Below are 13,204 nucleotides of genomic sequence, written 5' to 3'. Positions count from 1 at the left end.
ACCACACAGTCATGTTAGCAGTTTCTTGTAAAGTCAAGAAAGTTCCAATTAGCATATGTATCTCTAACATATTTATCAGAAAAAATGAAAATGTGTTCCTATTAAAATCTGCATGGTCATAGAGCATGACAGCCAAAAACTGGAGACAATGCAAATGTCCACCAAGAGAATAATGGAGAAACAAATTTTGGTATATCTGTATAATGGGATACCTCTCAGCAGACATACAATGAGCTACTGATACACACAATGTCAAGGATGCATCTCAAAATCATTAGGCTGAGTAAAAGAAGACAGATACAAAATAGTGCATACTGTAAGATTCCTTTTTATAAGAAATTCTAGACAAAATAATCTCTAATAATAGAAAGCAGATCAGCAGTTGCTTCAGCTGGGCATGAAGCAGAGTTTGACTGCAAATTTGCAAGGAGGGAACTTTTTGATGTGTCAGAAATATTTTATGTTACAATTGTGGCATGGGTTACTTTGCAAATATCATCAAATTGTACATAAAATTGGTAAATTCAAATGTATGTAAATTATAGCTTGAGAGATGATTGGAAATGCAGCTTTGCAGCAGAAATGATTAAGTGTGTAGTCTAAAGGATCCTGGTAGCTTCGATGTAGCCACAATTAATTTAAAAGTTAGGGCATGGACGTGAAGAAACAAATAAAGCAGATCTGAGACTATATGCAATAATTTAAGTATGATTATTAATGTACATAACAAATTAAATAGATTGGAAGGCTACAAATGTTCTGAAGGAGTAATTCTACCAAATAAACCATGGGGCAGACTGAAAATTATGTAACTTGTTATGACTTACAGTAAACTTTGGTCTTCTAAAATTCCATGTATTTAAACCTGGCTTTAAAACCAGTACAATTTCTTAAGAGAGCATTAATCCAACTTCAGACATTGCTGTACAGCATGATGGATAAGATAAGGCTTCTAGAGGATAGTGTCAGGGCCACAAAGATTATTTCTCCTCTTCCAGAGAGATACCTTCATAGTATATCTGCAGTGGGATTTTAGAATTGTTACAGAAGAATAATGCAAGTGTCCTATTCATTTTCTCTGTATATACTCCATATATAGTTCTGTATGTGGAAGGGGGAAGTTGGTGTTTTCAGTGTATGGACAGCCAGACCACAGGGAATCCTCATCAGAACAAATGGAGAGAATTGTTCAAGTTCAGGAGATCCGGTGAGTAGATACAGTGAGTTCAGGAGAGTTCGGTGAGTAGATACAGTGATTAGATTAGATCTTAGGTTTTCTCCCTTGGGATGGAATTAGTGTAAGCAAAAGACTAAAATACATTTACATTGTGCAAGGCATTAAATTCAGAACTGGGGAACTGGGTGAACTCCCAGGCACTTCCTGGTTTCTGTGTTTCATCCCATTCATCCCAGCATCCCCTCTCCATTGCATTCCTACTTGGCCCAGGCTCTGTGCTGCACACTGGGGAGAGAGCAATGAAGAGGACACAATCCTGCTCTCCAGCAACTCCCATTCTAAGAGGATAGGTTTGTGAGCTAGTATTTGCATCATGGGACACTTGCTTTGAACGACATGCATATGTGTTGATGGTTTGAGAAGTGAGCTCTGAGGTGAGGCAGTCTTCCCCAACTGGAGAAACCAGAGTGTGGGTTTAGAGAATACATAAAGACCATGGAAGTGAAAGAACCTTGGTCCATTTAATAGGTTCCTCAGGAGCCTTCACATGGATTTTTATCATAGTAGTACATCCATGCATTGTTCTTTCATTTATTCATCCAGGAAACTCAAACCTTCTTTGTGGGCTGCTTACCATGTTAGGTATCATATTCATTTTCTACTACCGCTGTAACAAATTGCCACAAACTTAGTGGCTTAAAACAACCCAAATTTATTAATTTAAAAGTTTGTAGGTCAGAAGTAGGGCATGGTCTTACTGGACTAAAATCAATGTTTAAAATGGTCTTCCCTTTTGGAGGCTTTATAGGATCAAATACATCTTATTGCATCTTCTAGTTTCCAGAGACTGCCCTCATCGCCTGGCTTGTGACGTCCTTCCTCCATCTCCAAAGCCAGCAATGGCAGCTCAAGTTCTCCTCACGGCACATCACTCTGACTTCTGCTTCCCTTTTCCACTTTTAGGGACCATGTGATCACATCAGGCTTACCTAGAAAATCCAAGATAATCTCTCTATTTTAAGGTCCTAATTTAATCTCATCTGCAGAGTCCCATGTAAGGTAACATATTCACAGACTCTGGGGATTAGAGCTTGGACAGCTTTGGGGGCCATTATTCTGCCTGGCACAGACACAGATCTGCAGTGTTCATCTTTACCCCTGATGGCTGCAATAGTGTCTGAGTCTGGCTGTCTCCCCAAATTCCAATTGGCGGTTTCACCACCAGATCAGCAAATAGTTTAAATATTGCACCGTCTCTCTTCCACTTCTTGAGCAAGAAGCTGTTTTGAGAAGTTAATCTCTTTCATAATTCTCATTTCAGAGATGAGGCGACTGATATTCTGGGAGGTTAATTAACATACCCAAGGTCACAGGTGACAAGAGAAGACTATTGTTAAAATTCAAAGCTCCTGGCTGCAGGTCTATTCGTTTCCCAGAGCAAGATTCTGTCAGATCTCACATATAAATTGAGTTCATTTTAATTTTGAAAAAAAAAATAGCCCATTATTTAACAAGAGACTAATTTAAGGAAACTTCTATAGAAACCCAGCCACTATTTCTCTTATTTCACTAGTGGAGCACCTTCAAACATTCAGTGCAAAGACTGCATTGAACAAGAAACCCTGCTATTCGACTCAATGACAGAGGACTATTACTCACTTCCAAATGACTGATACGTGGTGATGCATCTGTTCACCCCGGAAAATCTCTTCCGTGCATGTCTCTAAATCTTCTCTATTCTAAATAAATTGCCTGAAGATGAGTTTATTATCATTTTGCTGCATGTTCCGAGTAGCATTCAAACAGCTCAGTGAAAGGACTTATTTTATCACTGTTAAAGGTTCCCTCCCCCACTATTAATTATTTTTCTATTTGTAGGGTGTCAGTACAGAACTCAATTTCTTCAGGACTATTACTTATGGTAGAAACCAAATAAGATTGATTTATTGAACTGGTTCCAGAGTAGCTATGCATATAGAGCACCTTCCAAATAGAACACGATCCATATAGCCTAACTGCACACTTACAGATCATATCCCTAAGGAGGCGGCATGGCCTGGTTCATCGGACAAAGAGGCAGGGTCAGTCACGCAGCTAATAAGTAGCAGAGCCCAGAACTGAACCCAAAGCTCGTGTCATTTCAATTACATCATGCTGCCTTCTAACACATAACAAACTTTGGCAAATATTAGGAAGAAAACTTGCTGATGCTTCAAGCCACTGCAAAATGTACCTGCGCCTAACTGCTTTAACTCCACGGTGGTAAAACGTGGAAAAACCAATTTCAGTCTGACACAAGGAAGTTAAAGTTGCGATTTATGAGGCAAATATTTCAGAAAGGCCCAAACGTTTTCATCCACGTTAAAGAAACTCTGGAAAAAAAACACATGTTCTGAGTATCCTAGTCCTAAGTGCTTAATGCTAAAGTCAGTCAGGCAACACAGATGCAAGGAGCTTTAAAAGCTTTTGGAGTCTAAGGTTGTAACCTTTGGGTATGATGGTGAGGCTGTCAGTCCACCGAAAACCAGCACTTTCCCTCCACGGTCTGTCTTGCCCTTCCTTGCACCTTGAGTGCCTACTCTGAGTTCCTCTGGCCGTTACATAAAGCTTTTTAGGAAACATCACTGCAGACAGATGTTTAACCCCCGGCTCTGCGGGGACTACACGGCGAGATGCTAGGTCTGTTGATTAATTTTACATGTACGTGCACGCTAATGTAGTCTGACACCGAGGCCCTGGTAGCCATCCGGTCTTGTTAAGTAAACAAAGTAGTTCAGGCAAGATCGGCGCTGAAAGTTGTCTCTGCGTGGGATGCTTTTCCTTCTCAGTCTTGAAGGAGATGTTCTTTTTCCTCGGCAGCCATCAGAGGTGACCTGGTCAATGATTATCCTAAGTCTTCTTTGTTTCGCTCGTGATATGCCACCCCATCTTTAACAACTCACGTGTGATAAGAAAGACTTAAAAACAAATGGAAACGTAAGCTCCGTGATACTAAGATGATAGAGGAGCTTTTAATACTATGATTACAATTGGTGACAATTATTGCTCAGACAGAAATTAAGCTGCATGGTCTACGTCTGTCGGTCTTTGATTGTGTTTTGTGAACGTCACCAATTTGCAAAAGTTAAATGTGGGATTATTTTCAAAAATCGTGTGATGATTTTGAGAAAAACTGGTGAATGATATTTCCATTTGTAAATATCAATATTATAGATTGTCCTTCTGAGTTTGTAGATAAACCATTTCAGATTATTTCCCCTGTTAAAAACAAGAAGAGCTAGCGGAACGCTAGGAGATTTTTTTTCTTTCTTTCTTTTATTTATTTATTTATTTATTTATTTATTTATTTATTTATTTCAAAATTTGTTGGAAGGCACTGGAGAAAAATCAAGGCAGCCAGGCTTTAAGATATGAGCTTTGGAGAAATGAGTTGTGCTCATAAAACTCCAACCATCAGCAAAACTTTATCCTTAGAGGCATTTCCTAAGTCACAAGTGAAAGTCTAGAGGCTGAGAGCTGAGCTGGTGCTAGAGGGAACAAAGCTTAGAAGTCAAGGAAGGAAAAATCCTGGTAAACACCACGAGCTCAGTAGAGATGCCTGAAGCCTTATACCTAAAGAGAGAGAGAGAGAACCCAGACCCCATGAACACTGATAGCCTCCAACAAATCAGATTGGATTCAAGTGATCCATTCCTACCATAGCTGCTTTCTAGAAGCAAAAGTCAATACTATTACAGAGCCTAACAGAACGCCTTGAATTCTATAGGTAAATAGTGAAAATTAAATTTTTTTCTTGTCCAGAATAATTATTTTCCAATAATAATAAGGTTAATGAAAACAATTATCTTGTTTTTGGAGACCCTGACACATGTCCAGGCTTTGGGATCTTAGTTTTATGTAAGCTATCTCTAATTCTTATACCACATTTGCAAGTGAAGAATTATTTTTGTCCGATTACAAGACATGTGCACAGATGTTATGTGACTTACAAAATCCACACAGCTATTATATGCCGAGTGAAGACTTAAATTCTGAACTGTTTAGTTTCAACAAAAACTTTTCTGGGTTCAAGTGGGTGTGGATCTTCATGGAATGCATGAATAAGAGGTTACTTTCACAGAGAAAACAGAGAAGTCTGTCAGGAAATTTGGGTTTATTTTTGAAGAAAATTATCTCCTGTGAAAAGTAGTCATCTTAGATTTTTCCCTCTTTGGAATTTGGAGGATTTTCTAAATTGTATGAGAATGTCTCTTAAAATACTCATCAAAAAGAAAAAATAATAATGAAATAATTCATTCAGGATAGATTTACTGTTTATTATTTATCAGGTGCTCTTCTATATTTTAGACCTATAGCAATGCACAAAATGGACAAAGTCCCTAGCCCCATGTAGATTAGATGCTATTAGAGTGGACAGTTACTAAATAAACAAATAAAAATAGAATTTAGGGAGTCACCAGTACTGAATTGATATCTATAGCCCAACTAATGTCACGGGTTGAAAGCCTGTTTAGACTAGGTTCAAAAAATTGACGAAAACTGTAAGAGACACCATGTAGAGACCAGGAAAATTATGGAATTCAGGAGACATCTAGGAAGCCAATGTGTTGGAAATAGTGCTGCATCCACCTGAAATTCTGCTTTATTTTGGAGATCTTAATAATATGATGCAATGGCTTCTTCGTGATTCTAGGCAGTAGGGTAGAATGGGGATTATAGCAAAATAAGAACTAAACATTTCCTAGTCAATGAACGAAACAAAGTAGGGACAATAAACAGGCACTGGTGCCAATATTCTTTCATCAATATAATGTTTTTGTGAAACAACCAAAATTTTAACTTTTTACCCAGTTGTGTAGGTATCTATGCCAAAAGCATGAGAGCCACAAAGTCTTAACTGAGGTCATTGCCTCATTAAACTGAAATCTATCTGCAATAGTACCTCCTAGATCACAAATCATGTTAAAAACTGAAGAAAAATGATGTATAGTAAAACCTTGGTTTGCAAGCATAATTCGTTCTGGAAACATGCTTGTAATCCACAGTACTTGCAAATCAAAGCGAATTTCCCCATGAGAAATAATGGAAACACAGAGGATTCATTCCGCAACCAAAAAATATTCATAAAAAATAATTACAATACTGTAATATAATACAAAATAATAACGGAAATACAGGATTTAAAGAAAAATAAATTAACCTGCACTTACCTTTGAAAACCTTTGTGGCTGGTGTGAAGGAGACAAGAGACAGGAGGGTTATTGGTGTAGGACGCCTTTCACTAACGGATCATTGCTATCTATTGCCTCATTACGGTCTTTTTCTTTTCGTGCAACTTTAACATGGAACTTATCCAATGACATTCCTTTTGAGTATTTCATGAAAACGTGACACTGCATTGTCATTAAACGGATTCATCACTTACACTGCTACAGCCTTATTCGGGTGGTGCTTTTCTACAAAATTTTGCACTGTTTCCCACATTTTACACATCTCCCTAATCTCATTTGAAGTGAGGGATTCCTCTGCCTTCTTCTCTTCTTCCTCTGCAGACATAGACTTCTTATAAAATCTTGCCATTTTGGCCACTTGCATACCTCACTTGTACTTCTTGATGATTTCTTTCTTAACTTCCACTATAATCATCTCCTTCTCCTTACCGCCTTTCTTTTCAACCTTTTTCTGCATCGGGGTCATTGTGTACACTCACACGGATGTTGACTACAGTACGGTATTAATAAACTCTTGTTCATATACTGAATTTAATGTAACTGGCAATAAGGCAGCAGAGGAAAGGGTCTCTATCTGCAGGCAGCCTGACCTAGAATGAAGCAGAACATTCCTAAGCTCACTCTTGTATGGAAAAGCAAAGGTGCTTTGAAGCGACAAAAAATACACTAGTGCCAGTTGTGGGAACCTTCCAATGTTCTGAAAAATCACAGATTTTTGCCAAACACCGAGGCCTGAGACTGAGCATCTGAGCATGGGAGACAATCACCTACAATCCCGCAGCAAGAGAGAGAGAGAGAGAGAGAGAGAGAGAGAGAGAGAGAGAGAGAGAACCATTGGCTCAGTTGTGATCATGTGACCTTCGGTGTCACGTACTACTTGTTTTGCAAGGCATCACTCATTTGTCAAGTTATAATTTATTAGAAATATTTGCTCATCTTGTGGAACACGCACAGAACAAGTTACTCACAAGCCAAGGTTTTACTGTACATGGATTTAGATTTAACACAGCATGACAGGCAGTCATGAAAATCTCCAGAGTTTGGTGCTAGAACAGCCATTTGGGGATCCTTCTGAAAGAGATGTGTTTACCCCAAACTGTATGTTTTCTAAACTGAGACCTGCTTTGCTAACCAACACAGTTGTCTGAATGGTCCCAATTACCATCTGAATTCCAGTTCCGTAAATTCAACAGATATTTCTTCCAATTCCCAGGCTGGAATTTTATAGTGATGACAACTTCATTTTATCTTGAATTTGAGTGCAAACCATTCAAATTAATTGGATAGTTAAGCACATACAGACGCCATTTCACTAAAGAGAATATAGTTACCAAGTATGAAAGGATTGCAGCTGTAAAACCCTTTTCTGCATGGACTACGATGGCCTACGCCCACTTCCCTTAGCATACAATCATTTGAAACATTTCCCCACATGGGATTCAGGAACTTAAATCTTTGAAAGTTGTCATAGTAAAAGGGGGAGTAGAATATGGCTGGAAGACATTACTGGTGCCTTCCATTGTGCATTCATGGGTGAAATAAAATGATTTTAATTTACCTTAACTCTAAAGTGCTATCAATTGCATAGCTAACTTACCGAGAGAAAAATTTCAACAGTTGTAACTTGAAGTTGCTCAATTAATAATTAACAGAATACTTGCCTCAAAAATAATCAAAATATCAAATATCAAAACATTACTTAAGTGGTATTCTGCTAATGGTAATGACAAAACCGGGCTTTGAGGAATTTCTTTCATAGTCAATATTATTGATCCGTAGCCTGAAACAGTGGTTCCAGAGCAGTGATGGTTTTACCAGTTAAGTTTGATGTAAGATGCTTGTTTCTCTAGAATGATGGGAGAGTGTACTGGTCGTTTGGTACAATAGATGTTTTTCAGATAACCTGAATATATCCATACGCCTTTTAATTTCTGTTGGAAGGTTTTCCTAAAATACATTTCACACACTTACAACTACTTAAATGAGGGTCCTAAACCATAATTTAATTTGTACTTGATTTTTATTTTCAAGGCAATAATTAGGAAAAATAGTTTTTAAAGGTTTTTCAGTTCTTTTGTGTCTACACTAAATGGTCACACACACACACACACACACACACTTTAAATAAATATGTTTAAAATGTTACTTCCCAGTATCAACTTATCCACTTTAAATTCTCTATAGTCTCAAGGAATCAGAAACTATAGCACCTCTTTCTGCTCAGTATGTAATATCTCAAGATGTCATCAGAATTATTTCTAAACCACTTAACTAAGATATTATGTGAGAATTGTTATAGGCAGTTTTTTTTAAACAATTATGTGTCGCTCTAGATAAAGTCAGTTTATTGAACATAGCTTAGAAAGTTAGAATTTTGTTATCAAAATTTAGTAACTTTGTATTAAAATTGCTTACGTTAAATCAAAATATATTTAAAAATCCACTTGTGCGAAATCCATTTTTTATTCCATTGCTCCTTTTAAAAATAATTAATCAAATAACAATACTATGGACTAATTCGTGTTTCCCCAAATGCATATGTTGAAGTCGTAAGCTTGATGTGACTATATTTGGAGATAGGACCTTGAAAGAAGGAATTAAGTTTAACTGAGGTCATAAGTGTGGGACCCTAATCTGATGGGACTGATGTCCTTATAAAAGGAAAGGACGATACACCAGTTCACTCTCTCTCTTCTGGAACACAGAGAGAAAAAGTCATGTGAAAATGTACTAAGAAGGCAGAAAGAAAAGTCTCACCAGAAACCAACCCTCTTGGTGCCTTGATCTTGGACTTCCGTCCTCCAGAAATATGAGAAAATACATTTCTGGTGTAAGCCCTCCCTTTCTGTGGTATCTTGTTATGGAAATTCATGCTTACTAATACAATCAACAATTAACTATTTTTCCCAATTTCTGATTAACTTCTCTGTGATATCAGCAAAGCAATGAATTACAAATTAAGATAAAATCAATAGTGCCATTGAAAACAGTCAACAAAACCTTTAATGAGAGAATGTAAGAATTATTCTGGACTCTTTCTCTATAAATTATTTCCAATCATGGGACATTAAAATGTGTCTTTCACCAATGGGTCTTGAGGTTCTACAGTATAATAAAATCCACTGAATGATTTCTGTTTATTTTTTTTTAAATATGGTTTGCTTTTGAACCACAGTTCTAGTTTGTGGTTGCAAAGAAAACTGTGGGCGGCATTTTGGGAAGAAGGCCCAATTGTTGCCAAAAGTAAGCGTCTCCATTGCTTTTGAGTTTTTCAGCTCGGACCTGAGTTCTGAACCTCTATTGGGAATTCCTTCAGTCCCTTCTACATGAAAGACTTCTTGTCCCTGCATGGACTGCTGCCATGCTCTATGGCAGAACTGAGAAAGACTTCATAAAATGGAGGAAACGAAAACAAAATATTGGTCGAAGATCTTTCTCAATTCATTTTTTCTTTCCATGTGAATGCAGAAGAGGATCAAACACATCAGTCATGATTATCTAAAGGATGCAGACACTGTACTAGGGACCAAGATGAAGACAAAAGAAAATGCCCAAAAGTTGCCCATGTGTTCATTGTGGCATTACAAAACAAATACTCCACTGATATTAGAGCCATAAATAGGCATTAGATGTCTTTTGAAACAGTTATTTTTAGGTACAAGAAAACTGAAAAGCTAAAACTCAAATGCCTTATTCACATTTCTCCTTGTTCTCCTTGAATAGGGTCAGTATCAAGGGTGAGCTTCGGATACCAAGTTAGATTCTTCTAATGGAAGAATCTGGAAACTTTAAGCTCTCTCAAATTTGTGTATCCTCAGAGACAAGCCAGGAGCTCCTGTACTACCCCGATTACTCACCTGGGTCCAATTTCCACCTTACTCTCCCCATCCTGCCATCCATCACCTGCCCTTGCTCCTGCCTGCATCCTTGTCTCAAAAACTATTTCAGCCTTCCACTTGCAGCCCCCTCTCTTTAATTTCTTAATCAGCCCTTATTATTTGTCAGTACTTTTCATGGTAAATATGGAAACCAATATGAGGTGGTTAATTGATTATAAAGTAAAACCATGCTAAGTGAAGTAAGTCAGTCAGAGACAGATATTATGTTTTCACTCGTATGTGGAACTTGAGAAACTTAACAGAAGGCCATGGGGGAAGAGAAGGGGAAAACATAGTTACAAACAGAGAGAGGGAGGAAAACCATAAAAGACTCTTAAATACAGAGAACAGACTGTATTTAAGGTTGATGGGAGGAGGGGCGGGGGAAAGGGGAAAACGGGTGATGGACATTGAGGAGGGCACTTGTTGGGATGGGCACTGGGTGTTGTATGGAAGCGATGAACCATGGGAATCTACCCTCAAGAGCACACAGTATACACTGTGTGTTAGCCAAATTAACAATAAATTATATTTTAAAAAAATAAACAAACACACAAATACATAAAGTAAAAGCATGCATCACAGACCCATGTGATATTCCTGTTGCTGGCTTTCAGAAAGTGCTGTCCATAGGAAATAGGACGTGACTCTGGTTTGTTGCCTCTCATCTGTGTTTCCATATGCTTCATTTTGTGTAGACTGGAAAAAATAACAACAGAAATATGGGATAAGGTGTTGTTGTTTTTAATTTTAAAGGGAAAGGACTCATTTGGGAAACACTTTTCCAAATACTTTTTTTGTTTTATTGAGATATAATTGACATATAGCACTGTATAACTTTAAGGGGTATAGCAGAATGACTGGATATACATACACTATTAAAGGGTTACCACAGTAAGATTGATCAATCTTAACAATTTTTTTTTAAAAACATACATGGTACAGAGAAACTGAACTACAATAGGTGTTTATCTAGTTTTGTAAGGAGTAATGCTACTTATTGAAAGTTGCATTACGGAAAACATATCTGTGTAGTTTGAAGACAGTATTATGAGAGCCTGGGAGAAAACAAAAACTATTTTTAGTAGTTTAGACATGAAGCAAATAGTTATCATGGGATTGTACCTATGACAAGTTGGAAGGGGTGAATTAAACAAGCCCCCTCCCTTAATAGGAAACTCGGCCTGATCACTTGTGTCATGGCAGGTAGGTGATGGGGATAGATGTGATTGTAGGTATGTATCAGTCTTTAAAACAACAGTCTTCAAGAATATTAAATATTATGTATTTTAACCTAGGAATTTTCCTCTTAGAAATTTATTCTAAGGAAATTCCTATACAACATCCAACCCAAGGAAACAACCAGATAAAAATAACAAAGTTTTATAGCCACATTTATCAAAAGGGTGGTAGTTCACATTAACAATTTATTGCTAAGTAGGCCCTCACTAGAGATTAGTGGGGTGGTTATTTTGCTAGAGCATTATCCATGATCCAATCTAGAGGAGGAACAGAGAAACATTTCCCTAATCCTTCTGTCTACAGCCTTCCTGTCTCACTTATGGGGCCAAAGAAAAAAGCTAAAAAAACCCAATTATTAATATCATATCCCACCCCTTCCTCCAAGAACCAACTAACCTTACTTCTAGTTAGCATGCAGTGTGTTCTCTTGTTTCTGGCTTCTTTCGTTCAACGTCAAGTTTGTGAGATTAATTCTATACATTCTGTGGATACTCATATTACCCGTGTTATCATTCTGTGTCATGGCTAAGCTTTCATCCTTATTGCTGAATAGTATTCTGTTGTATGAATTAAAAAAAATCAGTTCTACTCTTGGTGGGCATGTGGTTTGATTCTAGTTTGAAGCTATTAAGAAGAATTGTCTTAGGGACATTCTAGCTCACCCTTTTTTATGACTATATGTCACATTTCTTTTGCATATATACCAAAAACTGGAACTGCAGGATCATAGAGTATGAAATTGTTCAGTTTCAGTTATTATTCAGATATTATTAGACAGCTTTCCAACGCAATTTTACTCCCATTGGCAATTATGAGAGTTGGAATTCGCTTCATAGCCTTGCCAATTGGATTTTTACTGTTTTTCTCATTTAGGTTTCCAATGGTTAGATGTGGAATCACATTTCCCCCCAAATTGATGGAGAGCGTGGCATCTTTCATATGTTTATTGGCCGTTTGGCTTTGTTAAGTGCATGTTCAAGACATGTGCTTATTATTATTACTTTTCCCTTTAGGTTGTCTGTCTTTTTTTTTTTTTTTGATACAGGAGCCTTATATCGTCTTTTTTAACTGTATCCATCTCTTACATGAGTTCATTGTTAGATGCCTCTACCTACATATCTACCTCTATAACTATATATCTATATTGATTCCAACTCTTTTAATGGTCCCTTTTGATGAACAATAGTTTTTAATTTTTAAAGTTCCTAATTAATTTTTAAGTTAAAATGATCAATTTCACCTTTTGTGATTAATGTTTTCTGTTCCAGTTAGGAAATACTGAGACAAGTAACTTTGCCTAATCCAAGGTCACAAAGGTGTTTTCTAAATTCTCCTCTAAATGTTTTATATTTTATTCTTTATGTTTAGACCAGTCATCAATCTGGAATTGATTTTGTGGACGGTATGAAATAGGTGTTCAGAATCATTTTTTTCTCAAATGGATATTAATTTACTCAGCACCATGTGTGGCATAATTCATAATAATTGAGTACATTACATTATACTGAAGTGGAGATTTTGTTGTATTCAGGAAATGAAATCTGTGTGGATCTGTTTCTGTATGCTTCAGTTGATCTTATTAGTCAATATATCTATCCTTCTGCAAATAGCACTCTGTTTTAATAACGATAGTTTTGTGGGGTGCCTGGGTGGCTCTGTTGGTTGAGTGCCCAACC

The 13,204-nt window shown here is 37.1% G+C and overlaps 1 long non-coding RNA gene across 3 annotated transcripts in view; it reads right to left on the bottom strand.

Moving 5' to 3' along the window:
* The window catches only part of LOC105260674, a 328,107-nt gene that overhangs the window by 162,670 nt on the left and 152,233 nt on the right, over positions 1-13,204 (bottom strand). For all 3 annotated transcript variants that reach the window (XR_006599882.1, XR_002743214.2, XR_006599883.1), the window contains exon 4: positions 10,874-10,985. This is a non-coding gene — a long non-coding RNA (uncharacterized LOC105260674). The remainder of the gene's footprint in view (positions 1-10,873; positions 10,986-13,204) is intronic.

The sequence above is a fragment of the Felis catus genome, chromosome B3 (genome assembly GCF_018350175.1).
Source record: "Felis catus isolate Fca126 chromosome B3, F.catus_Fca126_mat1.0, whole genome shotgun sequence".
NCBI lineage: Eukaryota > Metazoa > Chordata > Mammalia > Carnivora > Felidae > Felis > Felis catus.
Note: the sequence above shows the minus strand (reverse complement) of the source record. Positions and strands in the feature narration are given on the sequence as shown.